Genomic DNA, 21,700 nt, shown 5'->3' with positions numbered 1-21,700 from the left:
AAACAATTTATTTCTTTTTTTTCTTTTTTTTTTCTTTGCCTCATTTGGGCTTACAAAACAAAAATAAAGGAAATAAATAATCCCTCAGGTCTCCCATGGACGCTTTCTCTTTGCCCCCAAGAATGTGTTGATCTGCTGTTCTTCTTGAAGCTGTCCGGTGAGCTCCAATATCCTTCTCTCATAGTCTTGACAGTGTGCTTTGAAGGTGTCTCTTTCCTCTTTTAGTTGAACCCAAGATTTTTGCAACTCTTCTAGGTCAGTTGGCATATCCGGGTGTAGAATAACTTGGGGTTCGTCTCCTTCGACCTCTGGCTCAATAGTCACAGGTAAAATAGCGGGATATGGCATAATGAGTTTCTGAGCATGAGTACGGACCCATCTGAGGTAAGGTTCCATAGGGATAGAATTCCATTGCCCCAAAGTTTTGCTTTCTATTCTATAGACACTGCCCCATGCATGTATGAACCTTCGTCGGTGTCTATAAGAATCATTCTCGTAATCAAACACAATGCCACGGATAATCATGTCATGAGGACCGTTGCTCCTTGCATATCCGAATTTGCGTAAAGCCAAAGAGGGATTGTAAGTGATGCCCCCTTTGATGCCAAGGAGTGGCACATTAGGGTAGTCTCCACAATGATCAATGATAGTAATGTCTCTTTGAAAGAATTTGTTCCACCGGATATCTGAATGAGACAAAGACATAATCCTGCGAGACCATTGCATTCTTTGTTCATTTCTCAACACTGATCGGGGAAGATGAAATGTAAACCACCTAGCCAGTAGTGGTATACAGCACATAAGAGTTCCTCGTTTCTTCATGGTACGAGTGTGTAGAGAATGTAGAATGTCTCCCAGCAATGTTGGTACCGGGTTACGGGTTAGGAAAAGGTGGATGATGTGTACACTTATGAACTGGTCGGGATTAGGGAATAAAACCAAACCATATATCAAAAGGGCCATAACCTCCTCAAAAGCTGGATAACTTTTGTTTTCTAGCAGTAATCGAGCCTTTTCCAATAAGAACTTAGCAAGCAAACCCTTAACTCCACTCTTTGTTTCCCAATTGGACTCGATTTCTGATTTTCGCAAATGTAAAGCAGCAGCAATGACTTCAGGTTTTGGAATCCTTTCTAAACCAGTGAAAGGTAATTGATCTCGAACAGATAATCCAATTGGTTCAGAGAACTCTTCCAAAGTGGGTACCAACTGGTAATCAGGAAAGGTAAAGCAATGATGTTCAGGGTCAAAGAACTGGAACATGACCCGTATCATGTCTTCTTCAAATTTTGAGGTAACCAAATGGAGTAGGTGACCATGCCTTTCGGTGAATTGAAAATTCCTGGGGAATTCTGATACTAAGTCTTTTAGTTCAGATGGTACCGTTGAGATGTTGATTCGGATGTAATCTCTGGTGGCGGGAGCCATTACCTGTAAATAAACAAAGGTAAACTCTTTGATCCTTGAAGTGTTTAGTGTGAAAATGATATGCTTATGATGCTTATGATGTCAAACATGTGGCACACACAAACAAATCAAATAATAGCCTTAGGTTTAAAGGCTTGCATGAAGCTGATAGGTGATACCCTCCCCACTGAAGTTGAGTTGGTTAAAACCTGTCCTAGAATAGTATTCGGGTTCTATGATCCTTGGAGGTAACATCTCAATACGGCGCTCGGACGGCCGATTAAAATATTCCTCGAGGATAACTAAATTCGATCAATTTCAAAGCTAGCCACTTAATAGGCCACAAGTCAAGTTCAACTAAAAAGGTTCTAAGACAAATTAGTGTTTAATGACATTTCGGAAGCCTAATATACTCCTTGATCGTTTTCAAGGGACATCAGTATAAACCAAAGTATCGCACTAACGATGACTACCAGATCAACCGTATCGGTACATGCCGTACAGTTTCCTTGGTCTATTGTCATATACTTAAGGTATCTCGAGATTTGGGTTAGAATCTTTCACACAAGCAAAATACCCGAACAAACCTTTGAAAAATAGAGCAATCAAGTCAATCAATTGAAAACATCGAAGTGATCTATTCTCTAAAGGTAACCCCTTTTGAAAACATTTTGTTTTTTGAAAGTAATTCCCCAGCAGAGTCGCCAGTTCTGTGGACCTCCGTTTTCGGCCATACCTCTCGCGGAGAGATACGTGAACTGACTCTTTTTATTGTTTCTGCTTTCGCATTTTGAAAATTCAGAGAGTCGCCACCGACCTTTTATTTTATCCAATTAAGGAAAGGTTTATAAAAGAAACAGAAAAAATACCTTTAAGAAATTCTGGGTAAGGGGGTAGGTTATACAAAGGGAAGGTGTTAGCACCCTTTGTATCCATGGTTATCCATGGGCTCTTTAGTTTGCTTAGCTCACTTGTTTTCGATCACTTAAAATGCTCATATGTGGTTTCAAATACCTTTGTAAATTGAATTTGTAATGATCCTTGTGCGGATGTATACAAAGTGTTTTTTATCTTTCAAAAGATGTTATTTTGAAAAAAAGAACGTTAACTTCGTAATGATCCTTGTTTGGATATATACAAAGTATTGTCTTTTTGGAAAGTTTTATTTTGAAAAACAACAGTGTATGAGAATTTTGTTTGTTTTGATTTGAGCAAGCAAATTAGGAGGTCTACCCTGAGTTGTAAGGTCTTTATCCTATTTCCTTTAAAAATCTATCCTTTCACCGGATACAAACAAAAGGTTCGATTTTGTACTCGAAACAGTAGAATTTTGACTTTGATTTTGAAAAGAATGAGAAGGGATTACCTTAGGAGGTGCAAGTGTGGTTGTGTTTGAATTCAGATATTTTATCTTTTGGAGTTAGTGATCTAACGGTACAATTTTATCTTTGACATACACGCAGATTATATGTGCTGGAATTTAAAATGCGGAAATGTAAAATGTGGAAAGTAAATCTACGCTATTACATCGATTTGCAGGAAATGTAAACTACGCCTATTTACATAGATTTGACAACCTATACATTTATCTAGGAATTTAAATAGCAAGAAAATAAAGAAATGTTTTTGGATTTTTTATGATTTATTTTAATTATGATTAATGCATGATTAATTTAATTAAAATGAGGAAAAGATGGAAATAAAATTTAAACCTAAAAATTAAGTTCAAAATATGTTCAAAATGTTTGCTAATTAATTTTAAAACAAAACTAATTTTTTTTGAATTTTTGAAATTGATTTGAAATTTATTAAGTTAATTAACACATAATTATGCAAATAATTACACAAATAATTAAAACTTAAAGAGAAAATTATTCAAAATATGTACAAAATTAGCTTATAATATATAAACAATATTTAATACGAAGAACAAATTTTTTATGATTTTTTGATTGGTTAAAATAATTAAAAAAGCAAATATATAAATATAAGCTAATTAATTATGCAAAATATTGAAATTATGAAGAAAAATAAAATATTTTTATGTTAGAAAATAAAATATTATTTTAGAAACTTAAAAATATTTTTTGTGTATTTTTTTGGATTTTTGAAACTATTTTTAATTAATTTTGCAAGAAAATTAAAATAAAATAGAAAAATAAATAAGCAGTGATCAGATGTGGTGGGTTATAGAGTCTATAGCATGGACTGGCAAGGCTAGAGCGTTGGATGAGGAGATTAATGAAATCAGATGGTGGAAGGCCTGAAGGCGTGTGACACGTGATATACCTGCAGCACACTAGATTAGAAAAATTAAATTTAAAAAAACGCGCGCGTGTGAACCAATGGGGTGAGGACACGTCTTCGTCTTCAACCTCCAGACACCACTTTTAACAGCGCTTTTATGCAAAAGCGCTGTAATTGATGAACCCTAAATCTGCAAAAATAGCGAACGGGGGTAAACGTGCATAGAAATTAGGCGCGATAGGTCCATTCAATCCGTCTTGTTCCACTGAATTCAACCATGCCCTTAATTTGTTCTAATTTTGGCTCTAACTAAAAACCCTAAATTTGAACTAGAAAACCCTAAAATGGTAGATTCGTGTACAAGCATCCAAAACTCAATTAAACTTCCAGAAATGATCTACACATCAAACTAAGTTCAAATATATGTCTACATCTTGCTAAGCATGCGTGGATTACGAGATACAAGTTGATTCTAGTTCGAACCAATCGTGACCTGTAGTACTTGGTTCAGTGAGTTTCAAGACTTGGAAATGATTGGAATATGTTCAGTGATGCTTGAGGAAGATGTTTGAATGCTTAGTTTGTATTGAAAATGACTTAAACTTAAAATATGAATTTCAAGTTTCTTTGAAAAAATTAAGTGATTACAAGTGTGTTACAAGCAGAAGTTTGGCTCTAATTTCGTGCTCTTTTATTTGTGAAGTGTTATAGCCTTTATATAGGCTATGTTGTGCTTAGAATTGAAGCCAAGAAGCCTTTAGTTGCCTTTGTTGAATTCTTGATTTTTTTTATATTAAAACCTTTGAATTGTTGACCAAGTCTTGCTTCTCTTCAATGCTCTTGCCTTGTACCTCAATCTTCTGCAGAAAATTGAAGATTCTTGGATGACTCATGCTTAGAAACTAAGCTATCCATTATCCTTCCATTTTCTTTTTTCATTTAATCTTAAAATAAGATAAAATTAAGCCAAAAATGGATAAAAATGGTGTGGGCTTTGTCTTGGTCGTGGGAGGCCCATAATATCATGGCAAACATGTTTGAACCATGAAAACTTGGCCCCATTTGGAAAAAGTACATTTTTTAGCAATGTTTGTTTTATGCATTTTCCCAAAATTTAGCCAACTTCAACAAGGTGTAAATCCCTCAATTTTTGTCATATGAAGGAGATCTTGCACTTTTTGGAAACCTCAAAGAGTCCTCTAACCAATGTCTTTGGTCTCATGTCAAAATGATTTTTGATGCTCCTTGTGTGTCCTTTTGAAAAAAATGTCTTTTTGTTGACTTTGAAAATGACCTGTAATGTCTTTGTTCATATTTTTCAAATGGTGAATGTAATGACCATGGGATCAATTGCATTTTAAAGATAATTGAATTTCCTTCAAAATGAGCTTTGGTTTGAATTTTTTGGATGAAGGATGAGAGAGTTATGACCAGTCAAAGTTCAGTTGACTTTTTAGGAGAAAACCCTAATTTTGAATCTTAGGGTTTTGGCGATTTTTGATCTTTCCTTGATGAATTATGATCATCCAATGATCAAATGATGAATCCTTTGACAAAATATGGATGTTGACAAAAAATTTCATTTTTGACTGTCTGTTGACTTTTTGGTCAAACGGGTCGTCTGTTGACTATTTGAGCTGCTGACGGTGCGTCTGAGTGAATTGAAGTCTGAAAATTTGTGTGATGGTACTTTGAGATATATGGATGTCCATGAAATCCATTTGAGGTCTCAAAAACTTGTTTCTCCTATAAAAACAAGAAAACCCTAGTCAGAGACTGTTTGTGTAGGAGACAGTTAAGCGTACCTGATTTTTGTGCAGTGTTGAGTCTCTGCTAATCATGTGATATTCAGAAGACTTATAGGACAAAAATCTTGGAATTTTGAATTGTAAAAGATTGATTTGATTGATGGTACAAAACATTGAGAATTGTACTGCCAGCAGTTTGACTGTCAACTGACTGTTCAGGTATTAATGTAGCAGTCAGAGTGAAAAATCAACAGTCAAAGTTAATTTTCTTTTTGTTGTTTTTTGTTTTATGTGAAAAATTAAAGTTTATTTACATGACTTGTTAAAAACACAGACATAATAAATAACTAATATTTACTGTACGCGAGCAAAATTACCGATAATAACCCTGAAAATCATTTAATGCACAGAAAAATGAATATTTGACTGGCAAAAAACACACAAAATATTATCTGAATAATTAAGCAACATTATGACAAATAGTACAACATTTAATACTGACAGTACAAATATTACATACTATATTGAACAGTACGACGAATAAACGGTACATTTAAGAAATAAGAAATACGGCAAATTTTAAGAATGACGATTAATAACCCATGCTACAAATAATAACATGTAGATGATTGGGAGTGCAAGCATCCCAGGTCCACAGTGTTCCGGGCTATATAGACAGAAAAAAAGACATGATCACCGTAGCAATGGTGATGACCATAAGAAAACACGTTTCCCACCACTTCGCCATTTTGTCGGGGAAGAAGAAAGGATGGATATGAAGTAGAAATTTGAGAGATGAGTTAGAATTTGATGTGAGATTTTTATGGAAAAATGAGAGGTATTTATAGAATGGAAAGAAGGATAAAGACGTTGGGGAATGAAGTGATTCTGTACAAAAGGAAAATTTGAGTGGAAGTAAGATTTGAAAGAAAGTGTATGATAGTGTTGGGAAAAAGAGAGATGTATAGAATAAAGTTAGGATTTGATTTTTTGAAAAAGAGATTTGAAAAGATTTTGAAAATAATGGAATATGGTACAAAAATCAATGGGAAACAAAAGATAATAATAATCTACTTGTTACCAGTACAGTCTGAGTTTCCTGATTCTGCGCCTGCAAAAGATTTAACTCTGTACCAATTGTGTCAGTACTATTTATCTGTAAATAAATAAATAGCATGTGTGAAGTAATAAACAGTATTTGGCGTTTGCGTAAGAATAAATTCAACTGCAAGCCAAAATACTGTATAAGAAAAATTCTAAAAACTAAGTATTTCACATGTCAGGATATTTATTGAAATAAAAATCCATGATTATATGAGACTCTTAATTTTTAGATTGGAGTTTTCTTGAAAAAAGATGCGGGCAAATTTTGGAGTATAACACATAAGGATAAAAGAAATAATTTGATGAAAAACACAATTTCATTTGACATTGTGCAAAAAGAGTACAAGTATGGATCTTTAAATAAATATTTATACTACATCAAAACATAAACCATTATAAAGACACTTCTTTTTCTTCTTCTTCTCATCATATGCAACACTGATAGGAATAGTTAATATTAGGGTTAAATGACTTTTGCCCTCTGCCATATAGGCGTGTTTTGGTTTATCCCCCTTAAAAATTTTTTGGCGCATATCTTAAAAAAAAGAATATTCCATTATTAAAGCCTCTGATCCATTTTTTTTTTGGCCAAGATTCTTAGAATCTTGCCTACGTATGCAATAGGCGCTACCACTAGGCTACCTTATTCTTCATGAAAACTTCTGCTTCCACTACAACGGTCAAGGGCTACTAAAGCGCTTTTTTTGGGCTACTAAAGCACTTAAAAGCGCTGCCAAAGCCAGCGCTGCCGTAGGTAACGACAGCGCTTTTGAAAGCGCTCTCGTAGCCCCTCCTATAGCAGCACTTTTATCCAGAAAAGCGCTCTCGTATCCCCCTCTATAGTAGTGCTTTTTCCAGAAAGCGCTCTTGTACCCCCCTATAGCAGCGCTTTTTCAAGAAGCGCTTTCGTAGGTTGCGCATTTTTTTATTTTTTATGTGTTTTTTTATCTTAGGCAGCGCTTTTAGTTAGAAAGCGCTTTCGTAGGTGGGCCTTTAAGAGCTTTTTTAAAAGCGTTGTCGTTGCTAAACGCAGTATTTTAAAGTGCAACCTGTAATTTAAGCCTCCCAAATCGACCTGTAATTTATTTTCAACCTGTAATATTTTCGACCTGTAACATATTTTCAACCTGTAATATTTTCAACCATATGTAGGACAATATAATACCATTATATACCATGGATAAAATACCATTATATACCAAAATAAAATATATATACCATGGATAAAATACCATTATATACCAAAATAAAATATATATACCATGGATAAAATACCATTATATACCAAAATAAAAGATATACACCATTAATATAAGCCCGAAATTTGTGTCCTCTGCATAATCACATGTTTACTAACAGATACATATATAACTAAATCATCAACATAATATAAGCCCGAAATTCTCAAAATCCGCCGAGCGGACGGTCCTGGTCCTGCAAAGTATGAACAGAACAATACGGTCAATTAAAACAGTCCCCACAGAGTTTCAAAACAGTCCCCACAACACACAGTAATAAGTTAACAATCTATACAAGTCAAATGGAAGTCAAACCATGCATGTACAAGTAAATCAGAATCGAAATCGGTGAAATCAAAATAAGCGTCAAAAAAAGAAAGTTGTCGGAATTGAACGAAATTTACATGGCTATGGTAAAACGTCCTCACGGACTCAAAAATGAAGTCGGTTTTGCAAAATTCAGACCCTAAGCCCGACTTTTGATTACGGGCAGAAGCAAAACCGATAAAAAACAGTCCCGAAATGTAAAGATAAGTGCATGAGCAACTCCGGAATCGTCAAAATAGTATAATTCATGTATAGAAGTCGACAAACGGAAACATGGTTCAAAAGTTATGTACCAAACAAAAATATGCACTAAAATTGAATGAGTATTGTAACAATCGGAATACAAATTGAAAAAACTATACAAATTGAATATATAACAATCAGTACAAATTGAATAAAGCACATTAGTCGGAATATGTATACTATTACCTTTTTCACGAACGTCTCTTTCTTTTCTTGGTAGGATTGTGTTCTACGCGTCTCTTAACAATGCGGGCGGTTGGATTGATCCAAATACCCTCATTATGATCATTTCTAGTACAAGATTCATTCTCATTTTGATAGTTTCTTGTATAATATTCAATGCCAACACCAATATCACCTTGATCTCCAATGTTTTCATCAACTATTTTGTTAGATAAAAGCACTATAGACCATTTCGTACTTGTCGGATCATTGACATAGAACACTTGTTTAGCTTGACAGGCTAGAATGAAAGGCTCATCTTTGTACCCCACCCTATTGAGATCCACTTGCAAAAATCCTGACTTATCCATTCGTATGCCATTATTAATTTCAACCCACTTGCAACCAAATATAGGAATCTGAAACTTCGCGTAATCAAACACCAAAATGCGCTTGATAACCCCAAAATATGACAAATTTGCAAATTTCGAATTTAAGTCATTCGCAATTGATATGTGCATTGCTTCAGCTACCAAGGTAACACCACTATTTTGCATAGTACTTTATCATCCTGTTCTTTGGTATAAAATGTGTATCCATTAATTGCGTATGCGCTATAATAAAACACAATTATACTTGAACCATATGCTAAACATCTCAACCTTTCTGTTACTGAAGCATGATCTGAACGATACTTTGAATAAATATGTTCCCTAAACCACGGTACGAAACTTCGACTGTGCTCTCGTACTATCCAATTCTCATTTCTATTCGGATTTAAATCTCGGAGAACAACCTTGTGCATTTCAACATACGGCTCAACCTCAATCTCATTGTGCAGAATATACAAGTGCGCTTGATCCCGCTCGACCATTGATACTGTCACAACTTTATTTCCAATTAGCCTTTTTCCTTCTTTTTTTTCAACAATATGAGATTTGGGGAGTCCAATTGATTGAACATTTGACAGAAAATCAGTACAAAACTCAACCGCTTCTTCAACAATGTATCGTTCGGCAATACAACCCTCCGGTCGACTTATGTTTTTCACGTACCCTTTTAATATTTTCATATAACGTTCAGCATGATACATCCATCTCATATAAGCTGGTCCGCACAATTGTGTCTCTTTCACAAGATGAACGACTAGATGAACCATTATGTCAAAAAACAAAGGAGGAAAATACATTTCAAGATCACATAAAGTAACAACTATCTCTTTTTGCAATAATGGTAAGATCGCGGGATCGGTCACCTTACTGCAAATTGACCTGAAGAAAAAACACAGTTTAGTTATTGCGCTTCTTACTTTTTCTGGCAGAATGGAACGTATACCTATTGATAAAAAATGTTCCATTATAACATGGCAATCATGCGTCTTCAAACTCTTTAACTTGAGGTCTTTCATGGACACAAGTCTTCTAATATCTGATGAGTGGCCTTCTGGAACTTTAACTTCACTGAGGAACTTACACAATTGATAACACGAAAATATACCATATTATTTGATTTAATTAACATAGATTATGTCCTTATTTTAATTAATTATATTATTTAATTTTAGTATTATGCTGGTATTTTTATCTTATTGCAGTTATTTAATTTATTTCGAGTTCGGATGAAAAACATAGTATATTGCAAGAAATTATCGGAAAGAAGAAGAAAAATAAAGAAGAAGAAAAATATTGAAGAAGAAAAATATTGAAGAAAATTAGAAGAAGAAAGAAAAAAATATATATTATGGTGGGGACACCCGTCCCATGTGATACAACGTGTGAAAGGAGGAATTGGTGGGGACACCCGTCCCTCACCAAGGGACACCCGTCCCAGTGAATGAAATGAAAAGAAATAAATTGGTGGGGACACCCGTCCCTCACCAAGGGACAACCGTCCCTCACCAAGGGACAACCGTCCCTCACCAAGGGACACCCGTCCCACTTGCATTTTCAGAATGTGTCAAATGTGCTCCGCTTCTTCAGCAACTTCACTTCAGCACCTCCGCTATTCGCTATTTTTCAGCACCTGACTCAGCCCACTCTCCCCTAGATTTTCTCTTCAGCAACTGCATCCTACAACTATATAAGGAGAAGAAACCATCTTGATTAGGCTCTCCGCTTTCGTCTGCCGTTTTCAAGTTCAGAGCTTTGTTCATTTTCCAGTCTTAAGTTTTCCTTTCAATTTTCCAATTCAAGCTTTTGGTTTCTACACCAAAAATCAAAAGACCCCTTAGTTTGTTTTTAAACTTCCAAAATTAGTTTTAGGTTTTACTGTTCGTGCAATTTCCCTTTTCAGCATTTGATTTTAATCCGAGAAGAAAGAAGCAAAAAGCCTACCGGTGTGTGGAGGATTTGCATCTGGTACTCAAAGCATATTTCAATCTTCAATTTAATTTCCAGGTTTTTATATTTATATGCTTTTGCCATTGATTTCCATATCTGATAACATGTTTGAGTTTATGTCTGTTTATCATTGTTATTCTGGATTTGTTATTAATATCATGTCTAGCTAAACGTATTAATACTGGTATGTAATCTTAAACGAAGGAATTCAGTAACGAATTGGCATAAATATATTTTTACAATCAAATCTGTTTTCTGGTTCGATTCTTAATTTAAATATTCTAACTGTTTATTAAGAGTGTAAAAGCAATATAGAGGTTAAAATTAATAAGAACGAGAGTTTGCAATTTTAACTAGACAGTGAGAATGAAACGTTAGTTTTGAATACAGCGAGAGCGCTTTAAGATTAACTGAATTTTATTTGTTTTCAAAAAGCATTTTTGAAGTGTTAAGTGATACAGCGAGAGCGCTCATTTAAGTTCAATTTTGTAGTCGGAGTCAATAAACACAAGAGTGTGAGATAAAGATTTTTAAATAAGTAATTTTCACTTAAAAAAGGATTTGTGACATTAGGAACAAAATGCCAATAAGTTACCGAATACCCGAAGTTAGATAATTACATACCGGTGTTTTCCCATTAATTAATTTTAGACTTTATTAAACTATTTCGCTCCCATTATTCGTTAACCGGACATCATTAGCCTTAGATTTACAGCTCAACATTAGATAATGGTAGTTTGACTTTTAGTCCTTTGGGTTCGATAATCTTTAAAGCTACGCGATACCATTGTGCACTTGCAGTCACGAATCTATTGACATACTAAGTCGCGATTAACAATGTTTTCTTCTCCTTTCTAGATAGAGTGTAAACAGCAGGTGGCAGATATGTTCGTCTTCCTTTCGTCACGGGTCCCAATTCAGTTCACATTCCCATGTTTACCATGTCCTTCCTTATGTTAAGACCATCCTTAGAATTTCCTTGTATATTGAGTAACGTACCTATAACGCTGTCAAATACATTTTTTTCAATATGCATAACATCGAGGAAATGTCTTACGTACAACGACTTCTAATATGGAAGTTCAAAAAAATTTGACTTCTTCTTCCACCCACCCTTGACAAGTGAATGTGCAAAAGGCTTGACAAACTGAGTGCTCACATCTTTCACCTTTTCAAAAATTTGATCACCTGTCAAAAAAGGCGGGGCTGTACGTTGTTCGGCCTTTCCATTGAATGCTTTTCTCCACACACGGTAGTGATGATTAGAATTTAAGAATCTACGATGTCCGAGAAAGACGTTCTTCTGACAAAGATCCAATCGTGTCGTATCGGTTTCATCTTCTCAAACAGGACACGCTTTTTGACCTTTATTGCTGTACCCGGATAGATTTCCGTATGCTGGAAAATCATTAATTGTTCCAAACAACATCGCCCTCAAGTTGAAACTTTCTTTCCTATACCCATCGTAAACCTCCACACCGTTCTCTCACAAAAACTTTAAATCTTCGATTAAGGGTGCCAAGTATATGTCTATGTCATTCCCTGGTTGTTTTGGCCCAGTAATTAGCATAGATAACATCATGTACTTACACTTCATACATAGCCACGGAGGTAGGTTATAAATCATAAGAATCACAGGCCAGGTACTATGCGAGATACTTTGAATACCATGCGGGTTCATTCCATCAGTAGGCAATGACCAGCGAAGGTTTCTTGCTTCTTTTCCAAATTCAAGATATTCACTATCAACTTTCATCCACTGTGGTGAGTCTGCCGGATGTCGCAACTTTCCATCAATAATTCTTTCATCTGCATGCCAAGTCAAGTGTCTTGAATCGGTTTCACTATGATACATGCGTCTAAATGTCGGAATTATAGGAAAATACCATAAGACCTTAGCCGGAGACAACTTTTTCTTATATCGAGGGGCACCGCATTTAGGACACTCATTCAACACTGCATACTCGTTTCGAAACAAAACGCAATCGTTTGGAAATGCATGTATCTTATCATAACTCATGCTAATAGAGGACAACATCTTTTTGGCTTCATACGTTTGATTGGGAAGAACATTATCCTCTGGTAGCATATCTTTCATAAGGGCTAATAACTCTGTGAAACTTTTATCCGACCATCCATTGTCCGCCTTTAAGTTGTACAACTTTAACACGGCAGACAATCTTGTGAATTTTGAACAACCATCATACAATGGTTTCTCTGCATTGCTTACCAACCTCTCGAACATTTTGGGACAATCCTCAAGATCTTCTTCAAGCGCTTCTGCGATCTCTTCGACTCGATGATAATCGTATGTGTCTGTGCAATCATCGTTTGAAGCATTCTTCGTATTACACTCAACATTCTCATTACTTTTCTCACCATGCAAACTCCAAACTGTATAACTTCTATCAATTCCAAACCGTAGTAAATGCGATGCCAACTGATTCCCGTCAACCTTACCCCCATAACAGCAACCCATGCAAGGACACGCCATTCGAATTGGGTCTTTGGCGTGCGCAACCGTAAACTTAACGAATTCCCATACCCCTTTCTTGTACTCTTTCGATAATCGGTTTGAATTCATCCATGTCTTATCCATGTCTTAATTAAGCTAAACAAAAACGATCAAACTTTCACTCTTCACAAGTAACCCCTATAGCGAGTTCAATTCACAAAGTTAGTAAGTTCATCACTTAACGATTAACGAAATTGACATCAAGAATATTCCACATGTCGGAATAATGAGTATTACTTAATATAATCTAAAAATCAACTATCCCCCACTTTCAGGATCGGACGCTATGCATAACTATTCGGGAATGATTACTATAATTCAAACTCTATCTACATGCCAATATGAAATATATCTTAACACACCTAGCTGAGGTATCCAATTTTTTTACTTTCATAATTAAATAAGCTGAGGTATTTAGAAACTATAGCAAAAGAATAACTAATTACCTTTAGAGAAATTCAGAAACTTCTGGAACCACACACCGTAAGCTAATATGATGTCTCTAGTGATGTTCTTTTAAAAAATCTTTAATATCCCCTAAAAAATAAAATTTAGAACAATTAGCCTTATATACATCCTGCGAATATGTATAATTGATTACGAGCCTCTTTTATACAAGAGTTGGAAAATCATAAAACAGAAATAATTAGACATAAATTAGACAGACCATATACAAATAAGAGAAATAGTGATCAGGGGAACAAAATGGGACAGCACTACAGGAACACAATGAACGACATAACATGGCTAAGAAAATGATCTGAAACTAAACTAATCATCACCCAGATGTTATAGGAAATCTAGATACATAGTACCGCAAGGTAAATCAAAGTTTAACACCTACTTAGAAACCGGGGCAGCAACTACGCATGTCAAAACATCGTCGTGAAAATGACCACAAATCATAGTCAAGTCATACAAATGGAGAAATCAAGGTGGAGCAATTATATCTCATGAGAAAACAACAATTTAGCATGTATTTTCATATCAGGGCAGCATTAATGTCTCACGAGAAAGCACACAAAAAGTTGTCGCAAAAGTGAGCAAATACGATACCATCACACTAGCATTAAAGGCTTTAGGTGTTAAAACAATGTCAATAGTAAACATAAATATGATCAAGATAAAAGCTTCATGAACATATTAATATGACAGTAGAGAAGTCAAGTATGCATTAAGTTGAAATTAAGTCACATTGTACGAGAAAAACAAAATATGGGACATCATCGAATTTACACATGTAATGCTCGAAAGGTCGAGCCAAAATCGCACAAACATGCTACAGTACTCGCCAATTATCAACACAACCACATATAAAATGGGCATCGACTAAATCGTGATTTACATTCCGAAAATGTGGAAATAACATAAACATTCATACAATTACACAATTAGGAGTAAGTTTTGAATAATTATTCCATGCTTGTAATCACCTTAACTTGTCAGTAGGCATTGTACTTTGAAATGAACATTCAAAATCAGATTTACAAACATATTGTGCACATTTGTTTTTCCTTTTACTAATATCAAAAAACTTAGGAAAATCATAGAAACAATATGGTGGATAAAAATCAGTAGCAAGGTTTGGTTTAAATCAAACTAAAACAGTGGGAAGACTTTACCTGAACACTATATTCAAGAAGATTTTGATTTTGACCAAGTAAACCCTAAAATCCCAATTCTGTGTAAGCAGAAGCACATAACGGCGTAGCAGCGGCGGCGACTAGTTGGTTTGGGAGTGAGAGTGAGACGACGACGGAGGGACGGAGGGGCTGAGACCACGACGGAGGGAGTGAGAGCGAGGAAGCAGAGAGTACGTGAGCGAGGAGGAAGAAGATGTATGGAGGGAGTTTTGTGTTTCTGAAAAAATAACGTGCACGTGCTTTAGTTTTATGAAAAATAAATTTTAAAAAGGGCTACTAGAGCGCTTTTCAAAAGCGTTTTCATACACCCCCCTTTTACCAGCACTTTAATACTAAAAGCGCTTTCGTAACACCCCCTATAAGAGCGCTTTCAAAAGCGCTTTCATAACCCTACCTATAAGAGCGCTTCATAAAAACGCTTTCATAACACACCCTATAAGAGTGCTTTTAAAAAGCGCTTTCATTACCCCCTATAAGAGCGCTTTTCTAGCGTGATTTTTAATTTTGTTTTTAGCCAAACCTACGAAAGCGCTTTTGGGCAAAAGCGCTTTCGTAGGTGTGCTGCTAAAAGCTAAATTTGGCGTAGTGTTCTCAATTGTATATGTTAAATAACTGTTAGTCATATTTGATATTTTTATTATGTTTAAACTATTTTATATTGAATAATGTATCATTATATTTAATAATAAATAATAATATCTGATTATTCAATTAATATTCTTTTATATTTATTATTTTAAAAAGTCATTTTAGTTTATTTCAAAATAATTAAAGAGTATAATTTCATTAATCGTTATATGTTAAAATGATTAAAAATATAATAAATAATACATGGATTTTAAATAATAATAAACTTAAATAAAATTAAAATGTGTTTTTAAAATAATATATAAAAATAAACTGAAATTAATTTAAATATAATCCACAGTTTATATTTGAATAAATAAACTATAGCATATATTTAAAAATAAAATGAAATTAATTTTTAAAATTTTTAATAAACTGATATATATATATATATATATATATATATATATATATATATATATATATATATACACAAATAAATTGAAATTAATTTTAAATATATAATAATAAATTGAAATTAATTTGTAACAAATAGTATATATTTGAATAAACTGAAATTAATTTTTAATATATAATAGTAAACTAAAATTATTTAGATATTCATTTTACTATATTTAAAAAATAAAACAATCTTAATTTATTAACATTTTAATATATATTTGTTATTAATATGTCAAAACAATAAAATCATTGACTAATATAACATACTGAAAATAAAAGCAATCTAAAATTATTTAGATTCTACTATCCATTTTACTATATATATTTATACAATAAAATTTAATAAACAATAAAACAATATTACTTTATTAACATTTTAACATATATTTATTATTAATATATCAAATAAAATAACAATTGATTAATATAACATATACAACTGAGAAGTAAAAGTTTCCATAAAAAACAATAGGCTAAATACCCTTTTTCGTCCCTTATCTTTAGCTCGGGGTCCAATTTCGTCCCTTAATTTTTAAAAAGTGCAAATAGATCCCTTAACTTTTCAAAACGGCGCACTTTTGTCCTTCCGTCTATTTTGTGTAAACGGCCGTTTAATTAAGCTTGCGTCGCATGATGAGTTGGATATTTATATTTCTTCATCGCCTTCAACGGACATATTTCTGTGAAAACGATTTCTGCAAAATTGAGGGCCTAGGGTTTAGTCACGAACGAATTGGGGGCTAGGGTTTAGTCACGAACGAATTTTCTTCATCTTTCTCCATGAAATCTTCTAGTGGTTCTTCATCTATGATACAAAGCTGTCATGAAAGTTTGAATTGGAAACCAGTTTGCCACTGTGGAGATAAGGAAATTCTAAGAAGGGCGACAACAGCTAAGAGTTTTGAGAAACATTTTTGGGGATGTCCTCATTATAAGGTATGTTTATAATTTAGATTTTCCTTGAATTTTTTTCGTCATTCAAACTGATGAAGAAAGGAACCCGTGAATGCAGGGACAAGGGCAACCTGGGTGTGGCTTCTTCGATTGGTTTTATGAGGAGAGTGAAGATACTAAGGGCAAACATTTGATGTATAGGTTGGAAAAGCTTGATAAGAAATTTGAAGAATTGCAGATGGATGTTAACAAAATAAAGATGTCAAGTGAAGAAATAAGGAAAGAGAAATATGAAAATAGGAGGCAGTTGAACAAGATGATCAAACTGGAAAAATTTTGGATTATGATGCTTTTTATAGTGTTCATAGGTCTCTGGTTTTTCATGTAATGAATAATACCTTGTTATTGTACTGAAATAAAATGTAATGAAAAATTTTGCAAAGGCTCAAATAAAATGAAATAACTAGTATTCTCAAATAAAATTGCAACTGGTTTACCTAACAATCCATGAGTTGGTGAAACAACTAGTTTTCTCAACTTTCTTTCTGATGTTTGGTAATACTGCATCATCACTCAGCTTATGGAACCTCATCCTATTTGTTGCCCACCTCTCCATACAATAAATTCTGATATCTTCCAGCATACTGATTAAAGGCTTTGACCTGGAATCAAGGATTACACTATTGAATGATTCTGACATGTTGTTAAGCACACAGTCACATTTGTTAGTTGTCTTGAAGAATGCCCTACTCCAACATCTGGGAGGTGTATTCATCATGTTGACAAAAGCATTTTTATCCAATTGCTTAATTGCCCTCATTTCTCTTTCAAATGCTTGGACATATGTTGATTTTGCAGCCTTCCAAATTAACTCTTGGTAGCTCTTTCTTCTAATAGCACCACTGCTCTCATCACTATCACAGCCACTTACTAATTCCTCACTCTCATCATCACCTTTGTCTTGTTCACACTTATCTCTACTACCACTGCCTTGACCCTCCTCAGCAACTTGTATGTTTTCAGTTAGATCTGCCAAGTCTTCTTCCTCTAAATCATCCAACCCATCAGATGAATCATCAAAAGCTACTTCCATTGCACTATCATAATTCTCATCCTCACTATCATTACTGCTTTCATCATTACTACTTTCAGCATGCACCTCTTCTTCAACAATATCCCCCACCTGAACCTCTTCTTCAACAGTATCCCCCACATTAACCTCTTCTTCAACATTAGCCCTCACATCAGTATCACCACCCCCCACATTAACATCTTCATCAACATTATCCCCCTTCACAGTTTCATCCCCCCCCCCCAGATTAACCTTCTCTACAACAGTTTCCCTCACATCAGTTTCACCACCTCCCACATGAACCTCTTCTTCAACAGTTTCACTCACAGCATTAGTAACCTCTTATATAAGAAACTGGCAGTATTCTGGCTCAGCTATCGTGTGTTGAATATAGATGTCACATTTTTTATGCACCCTATAAATATCAATTATTTCTAGTGCTCCTTTGTCATCAACCAATTCAGACATGCCTAATGAGGGGTCTTTGTACCAGATTTTCTCGAATTCCCTATATCCTAAATCCTTAAGCACACCAACAAACTCAAAATATGACCAAGTGTCATTATCTATTCTCAAGTTAGAAATCGCTCCTTCTTCATACACACTATGGTCACCATCAACGAAGCGACCATTGTGATAAATGGTTAGTTCCATATACTCCTCCATTACACCTAAATCATAAAAACCCTAAACTGAATAAGAATCTACTGATACAAACCCTAAATAACAAACATTGTGAAAATCCCCAAATGTCATCAAACCCCTAATTTTACTATCACCCTAACAGCACAAATCAGAAGAACAGGAACGAAAGATAATGAACTGACATACCTGCAAACCGAAATGTGAATCTTGACTCGAATCTTTGTTGAGCGTCGCATACACACACGGTTGCTCGAGTTTTCCTCTTCTTCACTTCTGCAACTCTAACGTTTTGTTTTTTAGGGTTTTAACCATGTTTAGAGTGTTCTTAAAAAGAAATAGACACGTGGATAAACACTTGCCTACGTGGAAAATAAATAAATAACACAACTAACGGATGGGAACGGAAGGACAAACGTGCGCCGTTTTAAAACGTTAAGGGATCTATTTGCACTTTTTAAAAATTAAGGGACGAAATTGGACCCCGAGCTAAAGATAAGGGACGGAAAAGGGTATTTAGCCAAAACAATATGATCTAGTGGTAACAAAAGTTTCCATATATAAGAAATAATGATTTTGAAAAGACTCTTCAGCGGACTCAAGATTCAATCGTGAGAGTTGAGATTGATTTTTATCACAATGTTGTTTTCTATGAATTTAACGTTTTTGAATAAACACACATTCAATCTCCATTTCATTCCCAATCTTTTCAGCACTAGCCTTAGCATTTACAAATCCAAATTCTCTACATTCTTTTATTAATTTTGACTTTGTAGTGCCCCTGTATATTTGTTAGCCAGTATTTCTCAAAAAAATAAATTTTAGCAAATATTTTTATAATAGAAAATTCTCTTTTAATATATATATAGGGATAAAAAAATTTGGTGCCCCTAAACTTATGGGGCCCTGAGCTCCCGCCCCGCGAGCCCGTGCTTAGGGCCACCCCTGCGCTAACTTAGGATACGAATCAGAATTACACGTTCGGAATTCTTTATTGTATTTGTACATTAAATGTGGTTGTACCGGTGAAGCTCAATGATTGTTTAAAGGAATGGACAATGCCGATTTCGTTACTTGGAATGCTATAATTGCTGGACATGCACAGATAATGGAACTTTCGAAGGATAATCATTCTGCATACCGAAGTGGAAGTGAAGCACTCAAACTTTTCGCCGATTTGAATCGGTCTGGAATGAGACATGATTCGTTTACCTTCTCAACTATGTTGAGTGTTTGCAGTAGAATGATGGCTTTCGAACAAGGCGAACAGATTCATGCTCGGATGATCAAAACTGGCGTTTTATCCGATGTTGTTGTAGGTTCTTCTTTAATTAAGATGTATAACAAATGTGGAAGCATTGAGAAAGCAAGCAAAGTTTTTCTAGAGATGTCTATCAGAACAATGATTCTATGGACTTCCATGATTACTGGTTTTGCACAGCATGGTTGGTCAAAGCAAGCATTAAATATTTTCGAGGATATGAAACTTGTAGGAGTTAGACCTAACAAGATCACTTTTGTCGGTGTTTTAGCGACTTGTGGAAGTTTCGGTATGGCCAACGAAGCAATCAATTACTTTGAAATTATGCAAAAGGAATATAAACTTAAACATGTGATGGACCATTATGCTTGTTTGGTTGATATGTTAGTGAGGCTCGGCCGGCTTAAGGAAGCTTTCAATTTTATAAAAAAAAATGGATTATGAGGCTAGTGAGCTTATTTGGTCGAAATTGATTGCTGGTTGTCTAAGCCAAGGGAATCTAGAATTGGGATGTGATGCTGCAGAAAAGTTATTAAGTCTCAAACTAAAAGATACAGAGACATACGAATTGCTGTTGAATACATTCATCTCAGCCGGGCGGTTTGAGGAAGTTTCTTTGGTGAAGAATATAATGAAAGAAGAGAAAGTCGAAAAGTTAAAATATTGGAGCTGGATTAGTATCAGAGACAGTGTACTCATTTGAAACAAATGACATCGCACACGTCCAAACTTCACTAGTTAGAAAATGAGATGTTTACTTGCGAAAGCGAAGAATCTTGGATATGAGATGTTAGAAAATGTGGAAATAAATGACAAAGAACATGAAGAAAAGACATCTTCTTCTACCATTTATCATAGTGAGAAGCTAGCTATTGCATTTGGGTTGGAGAATTTGCCGAATTATTCGTCAATAAGAGTTGTGAAGAATACCTTGATGTGTAGGGATTGCCATAACTTTGTGAAGTACATCTCAACATTGACTAATAGGTAAATCTTTGTTAAAAATAGTAAGAGACTACATAAATTTGTCTATGGACAATGCTCAATCAACACTTACACTCTTCTAACTGTAAAATCTGGATACAATGTATAGGCAAGACCAAAAAAAGGGACTAGAGGAAATTTACAATATGAGCTAAATTGTTGCTAAGGTTGTTCAATAATATTGTTACTAATGATTTAATGGCAAATAGTTGCTAAAATCTATAAGATTCATTTCAATAGTTGCAGCAAATCAGCATTATATTCTATTGTTGTATAATATTCCCAATTATCAATGATTTATCACCAAAATAATAGGATGAGACAAGAAAAATCTGGCAAAACAAATCTTTGTAACTATGAAGCTAATGTAATAGTTGTTGTAATCAGGTTAATTTGTGAAACAAATATTGGAAAATCTCACTGAGCGTACCATGAAAACAATAAGCACGTAAACAGTTTCAGCGTCTATTTGAAAAGTGTCATAACCATGGTACAAAATAAAATCTTAAATCCAAGGTATATCTCTCTTATCTACAAGAGAACCTAAACAACACCTACAACACCTTCTTTAAGAGGGTTCAACATCCCACAAGTTTGCCTTCATTACAGTTCCATCGTTTTGCCAACGAATCTAAAAACAAAATATAATTAAGATATTAGAACCATCTGTTTATAACCCGAAAATTTGGGAGTCATCCAGGACAATATAACTGTTATATGGGTGGGTAAACATAAAACCTTGTACACTAGACTACCAAATTTGCATATTTCAGTTTTCCAGTAGAAAATATAGCAATTGATGTGCTTAAACTAAAAACAAATCAATAGGACAACATGTTCTACAA

At 34.5% G+C, this 21,700-nt stretch overlaps 1 pseudogene; it reads left to right on the top strand.

Annotated features, from left to right (window-relative positions):
* LOC131619240 (pentatricopeptide repeat-containing protein At4g13650-like) overlaps positions 1 to 20,964 on the top strand; it is a 57,835-nt pseudogene extending 36,871 nt beyond the window's left edge.
* The last annotated feature ends 736 nt before the right edge of the window (positions 20,965 to 21,700 follow it).

This window comes from Vicia villosa, linkage group LG7, assembly GCF_029867415.1.
Source record: "Vicia villosa cultivar HV-30 ecotype Madison, WI linkage group LG7, Vvil1.0, whole genome shotgun sequence".
Classification (NCBI taxonomy): Eukaryota; Viridiplantae; Streptophyta; class Magnoliopsida; order Fabales; family Fabaceae; genus Vicia; species Vicia villosa.
The sequence above is the reverse complement of the archived record's forward strand: the minus strand, read 5'-3'. Positions and strand labels throughout refer to the sequence as shown.